The sequence below is a fragment of the Anabrus simplex genome, chromosome 2 (genome assembly GCF_040414725.1).
Source record: "Anabrus simplex isolate iqAnaSimp1 chromosome 2, ASM4041472v1, whole genome shotgun sequence".
Classification (NCBI taxonomy): Eukaryota; Metazoa; Arthropoda; class Insecta; order Orthoptera; family Tettigoniidae; genus Anabrus; species Anabrus simplex.
The window spans coordinates 600,297,109-600,314,879 of NC_090266.1; positions in this window are offsets into that span (position 1 = coordinate 600,297,109).

The following is a 17,771-nucleotide window of genomic DNA, read 5'->3' on the forward strand; positions in this document are numbered from 1 at the left end:
GCTGTGGACTCCAGGTACGCTGCAATCGCTGTTCTGGTGATCACTACCACACAGCCTGTACGGCACCTAGGGAGGCGCCGGTGTGTGCCAACTGCGCGGGGTGTCATCCGGCCTCACATCCCTGTTGCCCAGTTTGCGGCACTATGATCCTGGCAGAGTACAAGGAAGGCCGGGGTCATGTGGCATAACCATTCAGCTGGTTCTCATCTCAGAGTGCGTAGCCTCATTCTCCGGAATCGGAGACTCGTTAACAGGGACCCTGAGGAGATCGAGCCGTGCTGTAGGTCCTAGGAATTCTCGCCGCATGACTCGGTAAACTGCATGGCAGGCGCTATTCACAGCAGTGCCCCGAAGGACTGATCCTGTGAACAACTAGATTGGCGTAGAAAGGGCTAATGACTTGTGCCTGATAATATTCCCAACTAACAATATTGACTGGATATTTTTCAAATCACATCCTTGCATGTGCTATCCACAATAGATTGAGATTTACTTGCAGTCATTTTTCTATTTCTGCCTACGTGGTTGTGTCCTGTCCCTTGTCGTCCGATTACACCACTATGGTACCTCTTCATCTCATCTTGCCTGGTAGCATGCTGAGCATGGGGACAGGCAGATACTTACTTCAGTAACAGTTTCTCACAATTCTCCCTGCGGTCAATCTCCCTTCTTACATTTTACGGCATGTCGGACGCTATGCAGATTGTGCAGACCTCCACGCTGGCGGAGAGGACCTCAAGGACCCTCGAAAAAGAAAGAAAAATATTACAAGCACGAGGAGCAAGCTGGCAGTGAAAGTGCAAGCACGTACGTGCCTCTCACTGAGCTCTCGCTTCCCCGCTCACTGCCTGCGCGTAGTGCTTCTGCGCTACTCACCTCCAGCGAGAGCTTCCAGAGCCCAGACTTACACTACCTGGCTTAACCGGCTACCGTTTCTCGGTATCTAGAGTTCGATAGGAAATTCTGTGGTCCAGGGCTCCGGTCGTGCCAGAACAGCCTAAACCCACTAGTTCGACTTAGAAACATCCCAACAACAATATACATGGAATCAGGCTCATCATTTCTGAAAGGAAGTGTAGTTTGCCAATGTGCCTCGAACCATACAGACAAACACCAAGCGTCAAGAACTTCGAAAGATGGCCACCTCATGGACGGTGATGGATGTGATGTGGTCACAGCAACTCACCGCCGGCCTCACCACAATCTGTGAGACAACATGGATCGCTAAACGCCCGGCGCATATTGGCAGTCCGATCACCGTCTCTATACAGTGCAGGCTCTCCAAGGACACATTTTTTAAGGCGGACGTAGGGAGCCCTTCATCAAAAGGCCAGTTAAGAGCAAAAGATCAAGTTCCCTCCTCCCCACTACCTTCCCACCAAAAAACTCATGAACAGAGAGGTTATACTTCTCCAATCCGAGATGGGACGCCCATGTAGCCGACCGGCTGAACATGGAGTGCTTCAAAAGCTACGATAGAGTTATCTGAGCGCCAACAAGTATGAAAATTTAATATGTACAAGTAGTTCCTAGCAACTCGATCAAGCGGTACGTAGTGCAGAGTCAAGAAACCATTTTTTGACTCCTTACTGTCTTCCTGTCCTACTAATATTGTGATATTTTAATATGGTGGTCACAACAGATGGCAGTGAGATCGCTTTTGTGATCTCCGTCATCTCTGTTAGAATATATTTGATCTCCTACAGGAATGAGCTTTTTCTATTCTCTGATTTTCGCGAACCTGATTTCTTGTCTTTTACTATTCCGATGGGAGATTTTGTTCGTTATATTGAACATTACGATATATAATTTGACTAGTTTGGATACTCTAATAACTTCCGTGTTTGCATGGAATGTAAGGCATCGTTCCAGGTGGAAGGCTCATAATTTACGCCATTCGCCATTCAGTCATTCTCCATTAATTCAGCCATTCGCTCTTCGCTTTTTGGGAAGGGTGGTTGTTCCCTGCGGCTCCAGCCCAGCCATGGATATCAGCCAGAATAGCTAGCCTCCTGCCAAGACTCTAGACAAGATGGCCGCCAAGTTAGGGAGCTCACCATCCCTCACGGCCACCCTAGCCGAGCCAGCAGCCCCGAACTGGCCCATCAAGACTACCGACCTATCATATTTCACCTCATCTACCTAGCGACCAACCAGCGACCACAGTCTACCCGCACCGCGGAAACCGTGTTACGGCCCTAACCAAGGCTCCATACTATTACCACGTCCCCGCCAAGTCATGAAATTGTAGTGTGGGACTTCAGTTATAGGTCCTAGCGTCGCTCCAACTGGTACACTGTCAACAAAGCTCAAGTTCCAGCTACAATAGTACTGGAAAGTAATTTGTCGCGGCGGGCTGGTGCTCTGTGTTCGTGGATTTTCAGTGGCGTTAACCACTCTAAAACTACCCCTGTCACGACCCAGGCAACAGGTTGCCATCTACGTCAGTCCGCCAAGTGCGTTTGACCCTTCTGGTGTTTCATATGCACCCCTCCTCTCCCCCTCCCACCCAGGTCCCTACGACATTGGACCCCCGCCGAGATATCAAGTTATCCCCACCAAGAAATCACGTCTCCCCTCTCACTTCCTAAAATTATCTTCATTAACCCACCCTACCAAGCAATATGCCCGCCTAGATGTCAAGTCCTCTCTCCCTACTAATGTTTGTCCCAACCAGCAACCTCCCTCCTCACCCCAAGTCACCTTGCCACTGCCTTTCTTTTGCCATCTCAGTCTTCTTCTTCCAAAGTACTGAAACATTTATACCACGAGAGATCAAAATCACTCCCTAAATCTTGGGCAATTACGACACCTTGGATTCCGTTACTAGAGACCCAAGGATATCTAGGGTTAGTCGCCCCATCAAAAGGGCGCAGTTCATTTTCTGACCAGCTACGATTCGTCAAGCCTTGTGTCGATAGATTTACTTATATATAAATGAACCACTGTGGGATTAAATTCTAGGACAACATCACAGATAGAAGCTTACAGTTGCCTGTATCTAACCACACGACCAACTCACTCCACGAGTGAGGGTAATCAATTTGACAGGATCGATCCTTGCTCATGACCCATAATAGGGAAACACATAAATAAGAAGGAGGTGCAGGTCAGAAAGGAAGGTTGTAAAAGTAGGACTCTTGCGGCTGTTAGGAACGGTTGCGAGAGTATGGAGAGATTGAAGGAGCATACTAGGAAACTGAATTTAGCAAACACACAAAATATTGTAGGGATAACATGATGGCAAAAATGATTGGCAGCCATACGAATTTTACGGAGTAGTGGAGGGATATATGTAGCTACTTCAAGGAAGAATCAGGTTCCAGAAAGGGTATTCCAGGGAACATTAAGAAACGCGAGGGTGTAGGGAGGCGGGCAGTGGTGTGAATACGTGAGATCTTACATAAGGCAGCGGTAATCAGTCACTAGCACGTAAAGGTAGTTGGATATAATGACAATGTTAGGATAGAGGTGGAAACTAATACTGGAGAACTAATGAAATTTGCGTATGATAATATCCGGCTCCATGGCTAGTGTTAGCGTACTGGTCTTTGGTCCATGGAGTCCCGGATTCGATTCTCAGCTCAATCGGCGATTGTAGCATTCATTCCTTAATTCCTATGGCTCGAAGACTTCATCAGAATTCATAATAGGTAGGGCCTCCTCTTACTCTCTGAGCATGGGCCGTACACGCCCTGGCGTCAATCCATGCTCTCCATACTCACTACGGGCAACACTATTCATAGGGTTGTCAATCACAGCAATAATTCTTACCGTTAGACTTGAGTACATAATTATTTAAGAACTTAACAGACGATACAAAGATATAAATAGCGATCATGGAATCCGTCCTCAGCAAGGCAACCGGTTGCACTCATACTGATGACCAGGTATAAATTGGGCACATGGCTAGTGACGACCCTAGACGACAGTGCTCCTAACTACAGGCAGAACTATACACACCGATCGATGTACATCGCACACTTCGCATATATAGGCTTACGGCAGCGTTTTACTGAGTGTCCGAGTTGCAAACCGTAAATTTTCCCTGTACAAACGTCGTAAGTACAGTTACTATCTTAATTGTGCTATTATTCTCCCAGGAAAATCATGGTAACATGAATTACTCTTATATTCATTGGTGAATGCGTTCTTGACATGACTTTCGATATTCTTAAGATATGTAATGCTGCTAAGTTTGGGATGCTGGAGATATGATTTTGATACAATAGGAAAATATTGAAGTAGGGTTTTGCCGATGATCGTACCTGAATTTGGCTGTTTTTGAACTTACGACGTTAGCACTTGGATCCGTCGATTTCTCTTATTAAAGCAGGCCTTCCATGCTTGTACTCCTTTTCCAAGACTGCGCCATGCCATTCAGCAATTCCTCCATATATTCTTCAGACTCAGACAAAATAGCAGTGTCAATGGAAAATACAAAATATTGTATTTCCTTTACTCGTAATTTCTCTCATTAATGTATGGTATGTAAGCTTTGAAAAGAATGGGGGACTGTAGACTTACTTTTGTAGATAATCCTTGTTTCTCGGTATCTGTCCCCGACCACCTTCAGGTACTCATATAGCTTCATCTAATGAACAGATCTACGAATGCCATCTGTGTGATTACTTTATTAACATTATTCCCTAAGAACAGGTGTAATTTCAAGTGTGGCACACGTACTGCAAAGGTCCTTAAAAAGATAAACTTTGATCTCCTCTCCCAGCTCAGCTTCAGCTTTTCTTCTATGAATAATACAAGTTACAATTTTGCATGCATGATATAGTAAAATAATGGTGCGGTAGATTCCAAACTCGTCCGCACACGCTTCACTGGTAAATTTTAACAACTTGTTTAAATCGGATGTCTCCTCCTGTATCACACATCTTACGCACTAAATAGAATAACCGCGACATGTTATTTACCCACAAGGCAGTCAGCAATTCTGAGGGCACATCATCAGTCCAGGTGCCTTGTTTGTGCTTAGGTCTGTCAATGTCCTGTCTAATTCTGACCTAAAAATTGAATCTACGATCAGCATCAGTAACCCCTTCTTGTTCCAAAGCTTTATCGTCTACTTTCTTTTGTTGAACAATATGTTTCCACCGTAGTAGTATAATTGGACAGTTCGGCGGCCACCACCTCCTCCGGACTCCCAGGGCTCCCTCCACCACCCGCGGGAAATTTGAATTTTGGAGGGAAATTTGAATTTTGGCGCGAGATTTGAATTTGTAAACAAAGCCACGTGCTTTTTGACAGCTGTCATCGACAACAACGCATCGCTAACCTCACTGCTGCCATCTTGACGGGCCTAAACCTCAGTAGTGCCAACTTAACCTAACTAGCGCGAGGTAAACAAAGCCACGTGTTTTTTGACAGCCACGTGCTTTTTGACAGACAACAACGCATCGCTAACCTCAGTACTGCCATCTTGACGGGCCTAAACCTCAGTAGTACCAACTTAACCTCACTAGCGCGAGATAAACAAAGCCACGTGCTTTTTGACAGCTGTCATCCGCCATCTTTAAACTACAGAGCACTGTGCTGCCCTCTTTATCGTAGTAGATGTAAATTCGACACCTGTCATCGGCAGTGCTGCCATCTTGGCGGGCCTAAACCTTAGTGCTACCAACTTAACCTCACTAGCGTGAGATAAATAAATCCACGTGCTTTTCTGACAGCTGTCATCCGCCATCTTTAATCCATAGAGCACAGTGCTGCCCTCTTTAGCTACTTACCTCTGAAATGTGGTGACGGATAATTTGAAAAATTCTTTTTGACAGCAGCCATCTTTGATCACCGTGCTGCCCTCTTTAGCTACTTACCTTTGAAATGTGGTGGCGGTAAATTCCACGTGCTTTACAAACCTGTATGCTTTTCTGACAGCTGTCATCCGCCATCTTTAATACAGAGAGAACAGTGCTGCAATCTTTACTTGAAATGTGGTGGCGGCAAATTCCACGTGCTCTTGTTTGGAAACAAATCAACATGCCTTTTGACAGCTGTCATCCGCCATCTTTAATCACCGTGTTGCCCTCTTTAGCTACTTACCTTTGAAATGTGGTGGCGGTAAATTCCACGTGCTTTACAAACCTATATGCTTTTCTGAGAGCTGTCATCCGCCATCTTTAATCCAGAGAGAACAGTGCTGCAATCTTTAGTTGAAATGTGGTGGCAGCAAATTCCACGTGCGCTTGTTTGGAAACAAAGCCATGTGCTTTTCTGACAGCTGTCATCCGCCATCTTTAATCACCGTGCCGCACTCTTGCGTCAGCTGTCATCCGCCCAGCAATTCTCTTTCTATATAATAATTTCGTGTGGCTATTTCTAGCCAAGTGCAGTCTAAAAAAATAAATACTAGTCTTGTTGTATCAGGAAGGGTAACTGGCTAAATCCCGGTCTTTCAACGTCAGGAAGGGCAACCGGCCATACCGTGAAACAATAGTGTATGATGTAAGAGGCTAGATACTGCTTTGAGCATCTAGCTGTAAAACCCCGATTCTCGTGTTAAAAAGAGCATCTAGTTGTAAAACAGATTCTTAATCCCAGTTCTTTGACGTCAGGAAGGGCAACCGGTCGAAAACAATAGTGTATGATGTAAGAGGCTAGATACTGCCAGTTTTGCGTCAGGAAGGGCAACTAGTCTTAAAACAAATTCTTGCGATTTAAAATCTTAGTTTTGCGTCAGGAAGGGCATCCGGCTGTAAAACAATAGTTCGTGATACAGCGATTTAAAATCTTAGTTCCTGCACTAAGAAGAGCACCTAGCTGTAAATCCCCGATTCTCGTGTTAAAAAGAGCATCTAGTTGTAAAACAGATTCTTAATCCGAGTTCTTTGACAACAGGAAGGGCAAGCGGTCGAAAACAATAGTGTATGATGTAAGAGGCTAGATACTGCCAGTTTTGCGTCAGGAAGGGCAACTAGTCTTAAAACAAATTCTTGCGATTTAAAATCTTAGTTTTGCGTCAGGAAGGGCATCCGGCTGTAAAACAATAGTTCGTGATACAGCGATTTAAAATCTTAGTTCCTGCACTAAGAAGAGCATCTAGCTGTAAATCACCGATTCTCGTGTTAAAAAGAGCATCTAGTTGTAAAACAGATTTTTAATCCGAGTTCTTTGACGTCAGGAAGGGCAACCGGTCGATAACAATAGTGTATGATGTAAGAGGCTAGATACTACCAGTTTTGCGTCAGGAAGCGCAACTAGTCTTAAAACAAATTCTTCTGATTTAAAATCTTAGTTTTGCGTCAAGAAAGGCATCCGGCTGTAAAACAATAGTTCGTGATACAGCGATTTAAAATCTTAGTTCTTGCACTAAGAAGAGCATCTAGCTGTAAATCCCCGATTCTCGTGTTAGAAAGGGCAAGTAGTTGTAAAACAGATTCTTAATCCGAGTTCTTTGACGTCAGGAAGGGCAACCGGTCGAAAACAACAGTGTATGATGTAAGAGGCTAGATACTGCCAGTTTTGCATCAGGAAGGGCAACTAGTCTTAAAACAAATTCTTGCGATTTAAAATCTTAGTTTTGCGTCAGGAAGGGCATCCGGCTGTAAAACAATAGTTCGTGATACAGCGATTTAAAATCTAAGAAGAGCATCGAGCTGTAAAACCCCGATTCTCGTGTTAAAAAGAGCATCTAGTTGTGAAACAGATTCTTAATCCCAGTTCTTTGACGTCAGGAAGGGCAACCGGTCGAAAACAATAGTGTATGATGTAAGAGGCTAGATACTGCCAGTTTTGCGTCAGGAAGGACAACTAGTCTTAAAACAAATTCTTGCGATTTAAAATCTTAGTTTTGCGTCAGGAAGGGCATCCGGCTGTAAAACAATAGTTCGTGATACAGCGATTTAAAATCTTAGTTCCAGCACTAAGAAGAACATCTAGCTGTAAATCCCCGATTCTCGTGTTAGAAAGGGTAACTAGTTGTAGAACAGATTCTTAATCCCAGTTCTTTGACGTCAGGAAGGGCAACCGGTCGAAAACAATAGTGTATGATGTAAGAGGCTAGATACTGCCAGTTTTGCGTCAGGAAGGGCAACTAATCTTAAAACAAATTCTTGCGTTTTAAAATCTTAGTTTTGCGTCAGGAAGGGCATCCGGCTGTAAAACAGTAGTTCATGATACAGCGATTTAAAATCTAAGAGGTGCATCTAGCTGTAAAACCACGATTCTCGTGTTAGAAAGGGCAAGTAGTTGTAAAACAGATCCTTAATCCGAGTTCTTTGACGTCAGGAAGGGCAACCGGTCGAAAACAATAGTGCATGATGTAAGAGGCTAGATACTGCCAGTTTTGCGTCAGGAAGGGCAACTAGTCTTAAAACAAATTCTTGCGATTTAAAATCTGTAAAACATACTTTTATTCCCAAGAGAATCGAACCCGAGACTGCCGGGTGAGAGGGAAGCGCACTAAACCAAACTGTAGGCTATGGGTTATATTTTTTTTTGGTTCTACAGTCTTTGAAGTTGTATCGGCGCAGTCATTCAGAGCGGGGTGCGGAATGTATGTGTTGGCTGAAATTGTACACGTATCTTCCGGCTGTAGTAACCTTGAACGAAGACACTGTGTGCTGATAAGCTACTTGCAACTCACGGAACGTCTTCTTAGCTGTGTAGCATTCAGCCCGTGTAAGTTCCTAACATAAAATATCATGATTGCACGGAGAGGTTAAAACACAGTGCCAGCATATAACCCACTCCTATCGAAAGAGCCTGCACGGCGCCGGCATGTAGGCTACTCCTGTTGAAGGAGCCTGTACAAGGTTTAACACCCCTCCATCAACAGCCCTTACTTAATGCTGGCTTTTTGCATGCCCTCGAAACTACCTAAGAATGTAATATACTACCGTAGGGAGAGGGTAAAACCCAGTGCTGGTACCGAAGAAGCCTGCACACAGCTTAACGCCTCCATCCGACAAATGAATCACCCTCAACACTCTTGTACTCACAATCATTTTCGAAGGAGTCTGCATAAGATTTAACGTCCCCATCAACAGCCCTTACTTAATGCTAGCTTTTTTGCACACCCCGCCTCTTAGATCATACACCATAGTTTTACGACCGGTTACCCTTCCTGACTAGGATTTTAAATCGCAGTATACGTGATAAATTTGTTATAGCGGGTTTTATAACTAGATATCCCGGTACCGGCACATAGCCTACTCCTACCGAAGAAGCCTCCACAAGGCTTATTGCCTCCATCCGACAGATGAATCACCATCAACGTCTTGTACTCACAATCATTTTCGAAGGAGCCTGCACAAGGTTTAACGCCCCCTATCAACAGCCCTTACTTAATGCTGGCTTTTTGCACGCCCTCAGCCTGCACACAGCTTATCGCCTCCATCCGACAGATGAATCACCATCAACATCTTGTACTCACAATCATTTTCGAAGGAGTCTGCACAAGGTTTAACGCCCCCTATCAACAGCCCTTACTTAATGCCGGCTTTTTTGCACACCCCGCCTCTTAGATCATACACAATAGTTTTACGACCGGTTACCCTTCCTGACTAGGATTTTAAATCGCAGTATACGCGACAAAGCAGTTGTAAAGGGTTTTATAACTAGATGTCCCGTTACCGGCACATAGCCTACTCCTACCGAAGAAGCCTGCACAAGGCTTATCACCTCCATCCGACAAATGAATCACCCTCAACACTCTTCAATCATTCTCGCTACTTCGGAAGATAGCGGGTTCGAACTCCTACTGTTGGAAGCCGTAAAAAGTAGCAAATGCTAGACGAAGGGCCTGCGCGATCGTCACAACGTGTAATTACATGATCTAGCTAAATGTAGTTTTAGCTCAATACCTTTAAGTGCCTACGGGTAAGGAATACCGCGGATGTAGCTTAGTACCCTCCCGTTTAAGTCCAGAGGTCGAGGATCGCGCGCTAACTTTCCAAGGCTCGATCCGCTGCAGAACTCTTAAATTCTGACACCTCGGCATCAACAGCAGGTTCGATTCCGGCTTAAATACGTCAGCCTGCAGAACTCAGCGTAAGACCCTCAGGAGAGCTCTTGTTGCATAAACATTTAGTTCCGACTGTACTGCAGTTGTCAGCGACTTTCACATCCGCTTGGTAACAAGGAGCATATTTACGCGCTGCAGACTGCGTGAAGCGCTCACAGTTCTTTGTATGTGTTTATTACGTGTACATCTCCCGCCTAAGTACTGTCCGCTGTGAATATTATTCTTCAGCCTTTAGCTTAAGGTAAGCCTGAACTGTTAGTTACTGTTTGCAAAGCAACTTCTACGCTAAGTAATAAACATCTACATTCATATATGTTTGTTCTTTTCTTTTTAGGTACAACTAGAATATTATCATTCGAGTTACAGGCTTGAAAGTACGCATTTTATTTATCCGAGTAACAGTCTGCAGCGCGAAGATTTTAAGGTATGTCTGACCTCTATACGTTGACACTTGGTTTCTTCCGAACATCGTAACTTTAAGCTAATCATAAACAGTTGTTCTCTTCAATCCTCATGCCATAGACGAGGTTAATCTTATAATTTCAAACTCACAGCAATGTCCGACCTCTATACGTTGAAACTTGGTTTCTTCCGAACATCGTAACTTTAGTCTATTGATAAATAGTCGTTCTCTTCAATCCTCATGCTATAGACGAGGTTAATTTTCTAATTTCAAACACATACATAGCTGTGTCTGACCTCAACAGGCTGAAACTTGGTTTCTTCTAAAACATCGTAACTTTAGTCTATTGATAAATAGTTATTTTCTTTAATCTGCATGTCATAGAAGAGGTTAATCTTATAATTTCAAACTCACAGCAATATCCGAACTCTATACGTTGAAACTTGATTTCTTCCGAACATCGTAACTTTAAGCTAATCATAAATAGTTGTTCTCTTCAATCCTCATGCTATAGACGAGGTTAATCTTATAATTTCAAACTCACAGCAATGTCCGACCTCTATACGTTGAAACTTGGTTTCTTCCGAACATCGTATCTTTAAGCTAATCATAAATAGTTGTTCTCTTCAATCGTCATGCTATAGACAAGGTTAATCTTATAATTTCAAACTCACAGCTATGTCCGAACTCTATACGTTGAAACTTGGTTTCTTCTGAACATCGTAACTTTAGTCTATTGATAAATAGTTATTTTCTTTAATCTGCATGTCACAGAAGAGGTTAATCTTATAATTTCAAACTCACAGCAATGTCTGACCTGGACAGGTTCAAACTTGGTTTCTTCCGAACATAGCAACTTTAGTCTATTGATAAATAGTTGTTCTCTTCAATGTTTTATGCTGTAGAAGAGGTTAATCTTATAATTTCAAACTCACAGCAATGCTTACGTATACAGGTTCAAACTTGGTTTCTTCCGAACATAGCAACTTTGGTGTATTGATAAATAGTTGTTGTCTTCAATCTTTCATGCTGTAGAAGAGGTTAATCTTATAATTTCAAACTTTCAGCAATGTCTGACCTCTATACGTTCAAACTTGGTTTCTTCCGAACATCGTAACTTTAGTCTATTGATAAATAGTCGTTCTCTTCAATCCTCATGCTATAGACGAGGTTAATTTTCTAATTTCAAACACATGGATAGATATGTCTGACCTCAACAGGCTGAAACTTGGTTTCTTCTAAAACATCGTAACTTTAGTCTATTGATAAATAGTTATTTTCTTTAATCTGCATGTCATAGAAGAGTTTAATCTTATAATTTCAAACTCACAGCAATATCCGTCCTCTATGCGTTGAAACTTGGTTTCTTCCGAACATCGTAACTTTAAGCTAATCATAAATAGTTGTTCTCTTCAATCCTCATGCTATAGACGAGGTTAGTCTTATAATTTCAAACTCACAGCAATGTCCCACCTCTATACGTTGAAACTTGGTTTCTTCCGAACATCGTAACTTTAAGCTAATCATAAATAGTTGTTCTCTTCAATCCTCATGCTATAGACGAGGTTAATCTTATAATTTCAAACTCACAGCAATGTCCGAACTCTATACGTTGAAACATGGTTTCTTCTGAACATCGTAACTTTAGTCTATTGATAAATAGTTATTTTCTTTAATCTGCATGTCATAGAAGTGGTTAATCTTATAATTTCAAACTCACAGCAATGTCTGACCTGGACAGGTTCAAACTTGGTTTCTTCCGAACATTGCAACTTTAGTCTATTGATAAATAGTTGTTCTCTTCAATGTTTTATGCTGTAGAAGAGGTTAATCTTATAATTTCAAACTCACAGCAATGTCTGACCTGTACAGGTTCAAACTTGGTTTCTTCCGAACATAGCAACTTTGGTCTATTGATAAATAGTTGTTCTCTTCAATCTTTCATGCTGTAGAAGAGGTTAATCTTATAATTTCAAACTTTCAGCAATGTCTAACCTCTATAGGTTGAAACTTGGTTTCTTCCGAACATAGCAACTTTAGACTATTGATAAATAGTTATTTTCTTTAATCTGCATGCCATAGAAGAGGTTAATCTTATAATATCAAACTTACAGCAATGTCTAACCTCTATAGGTTGAAACTTGGTTTCACCCGAACGTTATAACATTAGTCTAATGATAAATAGTTGTTCTCTTCAATCCTCATGCTATAGAAGATGTTAATCTTATAACTTCAAACTTACAGCAATGTCTGACTTGTACAGGTTCAAACTTGGTTTCTTCCGAACACCGTAACTTTAGTCTATTGATAAATAGTTATTTTCTTTAATCTGCGTGCTGTAGAAGAGGATAATCTTATAATTTCTAACTCACAGCAATGTCTGACCTGTACAGGTTCGAACTTGGTTTCTTCTGAACATCGTAACTTTAGTCTATTGATAAATAGTTGTTCTCTTCAATCTTTCATGCTGTAGAAGAGGTTATTCTTATCATTTCAAACTCACAGCAATGTCTGACCTGTACAGGTTCAAACTTGGTTTCTTCCGAACATAGCAACTTTAGTCTATTGATAAATAGTTATTCTCTTCAATCTTTCATGCTGTAGAAGAGGTTAATCTTATAATTTCAAACTCACAGCCATGTATGACCTCTATAGGTTGAAACTTGGTTTCTTCCGAACGTCATAACATTAGTCTAATGATAAATAGTTGTTCTCTTTAATCTGCATGTCATAGAGGAGGTTAATCTTATAATTTAAAACTCACAGTAATGTCTGTCCTAGACAGGTTCAAACTTGGTTTCTTCCGAACATAGCAACTTTAGTCTATTGATAAATAGTTGTTCTCTTCAATGTTTTATGCTGTAGAAGAGGTTAATCTTATAATTTCAAACTCACAGCAATGTCTGACCTGTACAGGTTCAAACTTGGTTTCTTCCGAACATAGCAACTTTGGTCTATTAATAAATAGTTCTTCTCTTCAATCTTTCATGCTGTAGAAGAGGTTAATCTTATAATTTCAAACATTCAGCAATGTCTAACCTCTATAGGTTGAAACTTGGTTTCTTCCGAACATAGCAACTTTAGACTATTGATAAATAGTTATTTTCTTTAATCTGCATGCCATAGAAGAGGTTAATCTTCTAATATCAAACTTACAGCAATGTCTAACCTCTATAGGTTGAAACTTGGTTTCACCCGAAATTTATAACATTAGTCTAATGATAAATAGTTGTTCTCTTCAATCCTCATGCTATAGAAGATGCTAATCTTATAATTTTAAACTTACAGCAATGTCTGACCTGTACAGGTTCAAACTTGGTTTCTTCCCAACATCGTAACTTTAGTCTATTGATAAATAGTTATTTTCTTTAATCTGCGTGCTATAGAAGAGGATAATCTTATAATTTCAAACTCACAGCAATGTCTGACCTGTACAGGTTCAAACTTGGTTTCTTCTGAACATCGTAACTTTAGTCTATTGGTAAATAGTTATTCTCTTCAATCATCATGCCATAGAAGAGGTTAAACTTATAATTTCAAACTTACAGCAATGTCTAACCTCTATAGGTTGAAACTTGGTTTCTTCCGAACATCGTAACTTTAGTCTATTGATAAATAGTTATTTTCTTTAATCTGCATGCCATAGAAGATGTTAATCTTATAATTTCAAACTTACAGCAATGTCTAATCTCTATAGGTTGAAACTTGGTTTCTTCCGAACGTCGTAACATTAGTCTAATGATAAATAGTTGTTCTCTTCAATCTTTCATGCTGTAGAAGAGGTTAATCTTATAATTTCAAACTCACAGCAATGTCTAACCTGTACAGGTTCAAACTTGGTTTCTTCCGAACATAGCAACTTTAGTCTATTGATAAATAGTTGTTCTCTTCAATCTTTCATGCTGTAGAAGAGGTTAATCTTATCATTTCAAACTCACAGCAATGTCTGACCTGTACAGGTTCAAACTTGGTTTCTTCCGAACATAGCAACTTTAGTCTATTGATAAATAGTTATTCTCTTCAATCTTTCATGCTGTAGAAGAGGTTAATCTTATAATTTCAAACTCACAGCCATGTATGACCTCTATAGGTTGAAACTTGGTTTCTTCCGAACATCGTAACTCTAGGCTAGCACACTTACCCTTTTATATCCTATTATTACTATGTGTGATGCAAGTGCTAACGCTACATTTATATATTTGTTCTTTTTAGAAAAAATATGGAGAAGATTAACCAGCTAGGTCATATTTCAACTCCAACTACCAAGCCGCCAACAAGTCTACCGCTAAATGAGCAATTTAAAGTAATTTCACTACGAAGATTAAAAACGAAATTTGGAGAAAGGATTTTATGTGTCTGCAAAGACTTTCAAGTTTTTTTAACTAATAGATTTAGCGTGCTAACTGATTTAGAAATAGAAGAACTAAATCAACGTTCTATTTTCATTATATATCGCGGCATAGAGAACAAATCTTGTGTTATTAGTTTTACTGATGCGTAAAAGCATGTACATACAAGAATTACATCGAGAAAGCAAAAGTATGCAAACATCACTATAAGTAAAATCATTCATGATAAAACTAGTACATACAAGATGTAAATAAATACTGTAGAATTGGCATATTCTTTTATTTTAGATTAGGTATTACCTTCTCCTCCTACTCCTTCCTCTCGAAGAAGAATAAGAGCAAGAAAGAAGATGTTGATTAAATTCGTAAGTATGTTATCGTCTAGCACAGTAAGTATGTTGATAAGATTTTTTTTCCTAAACAGTGCTTGATTCTAGTCTTGTAATATAGTGTACTACAACATCGCATTATAGTATGTGTATATATGTTTTTTGAACGGTAGAATGTATTCAAGTCTAAACTTGCACACTCTCGCTTTGCGATGCATGTTCGATAAAGATGTACTTTGGCAGTGTAAGTAAAGGTAAAGGAAGTTATACACATCAATTAATGTTCTGATCACATGTTAAGGTTAACAATATCGAGTGCAGTGTTCGATTCTAGTCTTGCTATGTTTGAACCTGATTTAATGTTCTAATCATATGTTGAAGTTAACAACATCGAGTGCAGTGTTCGATTCTAGTCTTGTTATGTTTTACAATCTTGCATTTGCAATGCACGTTCGATAGAGATGTACCTTCACTGAGCAGGAAGAGCAGCTCAGTAAGTATGTTGAGAAGATAATTTTTTGTTTTTCTAAACAGTGCTTGATTCTAGTCTCGCAATGCTGTGTTCTGCAACATCGAACTATAGTACGCGATTCTAGTTGTAATAGGTTTTAAACAGCAGTGTGTTCAAGTCTAAAAATGCATCACTCCAGTTACGCGATATGTATAAAGGTATTCTCAAACATGTCGTATCGTGTTCTATTCTAGACTTGATCACTTATCTAGTGTTTTGAACACATCAATTAATGTTCTGATCACATCTTAAGGTTAACAATATCGAGTGCAGTGTTCGATTCTAGTATTGCTATGTTTTTATGTTCTAATCACATGTTGAAGCTAAGCAAACAATAGCTATCTTACCCAAGCTATTCAAAACTGTAGTCTTGTTTTCTCTAAGAAAAATCGATGTTCTGATCATATGTTGTATTGAGTACAGTGTTCGATTATATTCTTAATCGATTCTTTTTAAATTGTCCGTTACTACGATCAAGAGCGCAGCACGGTGCTCTCAGATGGCGGATGTGGAATTTGCCACCACCACATGTCGAAGAATAAGATGCTAACATGATCCTCTCTTGGCAGCTTTTCAAATTGTCTACTACCACATTTCAACTAAAGAGAGCGGCACTGCGCTCTCTTGATTAAAGATGGCGGATGACAGCTGACGAAATTACCCCGCATAGGGCAGCACGGTGTTCTGTGGATTAAGGATGGCGGATGACAGCTGATGAAATTGCCCGCATGATAGCATGGTGCTCTGTTGATTAAAGATGGCAGATGACACCTGTCAAAAAAAGCACATGGCTTTCTTTCCAAACAAGAGCACGTGGAATTTGCCGCCACCACATTTCAACTGCAGAGGGCAGCACTATGCTCTGTTGATTAAAGATGGCGGATGGTAGCTGTCAAAAAAGCACGTGAGCTTGTTTGCAAACAAGAGCGCGTGGAATTTTTCAATTTGCCGCCACCACATTTCAAAGGTATCTAGCTAAAGAGGGCAGCACGGTGCTCTCTTGAATAAAGATGGCGGATGATAGCTAACAGAACTTTTCAAATTGCCCGCTATTACGTGCTTAAGGTAGTAGCCATAAAGAGGGCAGCACGGTGTTCTGTGGTTTAAAGATGGCGGATGACAGCTGACGAATTTGCCCGCATGATAGCAGCACGGTGCTCTGTTGATTAAAGATGGCGGATGACAGCTGTCAAAAAAGCGCATGGCTTTGTTTCCAAACAAGAGCACGTGGAATTTGCTGCCACCACATTTCAAACTAAAGATTGCAGACCGAGCTCGATAGCTGCAGTCGCTTAAGTGCGGCTAGTATCCAGTATTCGGGAGATAGTAGGTTCGAACCCCACTGTCGGCAGCCCTGAAAATGGTTTTCCGTGGTTTCCCATTTTCACACCAGGCAAATGCTGGGGCTGTACATTAATTAAGGCCACGGCCGCTTCCTTCCCACTCCTAGCCCTTTCCTGTCCCATCGTCGCCGTAAGACCTATCTGTGTCGGTGCGACGTAAAACAACTAGCAAAAAAAAAAAAAGATTGCAGCACTGTTCTCTCTGGATTAAAGATGGCGGATGACAGCTGTCAGAAAAGCATATAGGTTTGTAAAGCACGTGGAATTTACCGCCACCACATTTCAAAGGTAAGTAGCTAAAGAGGGCAGCACGGTGATTAAAGATGGCGGATGACAGCTGTCAAAAAAGCATGTTGATTTGTTTCCAAACAAGAGCACGTGGAATTTGCCGCCACCACATTTCAACTAAAGATTGCAGCACTGTTCTCTCTGGATTAAAGATGGCGGATGACAGCTGTCAGAAAAGCATATAGGTTTGTAAAGCACGTGGAATTTACCGCCACCACATTTCAAAGGTAAGTAGCTAAAGAGGGCAGCACGGTGCTCAATGATGGCTGCTGTCAAAAAGAATTTTTCAAATTATCCGCCACTACATTTCAAAGGTAAGTAGCTAAAGAGGGCAGCACTGTGCTCTATGGATTAAAGATGGCGGATGACAGCTGTCAGAAAAGCACGTGGATTTGTTTATCTCACGCTAGTGAGGTTAAGTTGGTAGCACTAAGGTTTAGGCCCGCCAATATGGCAGCACTGCGGATGACATGTGACGAATTTGCAGCTATTGCGATAAAGAGGGCAGCATGGTGCTCTGTAGTTTAAAGATGGCGGATGACAGCTGTCAAAAAGCACGTGGATTTGTTTAT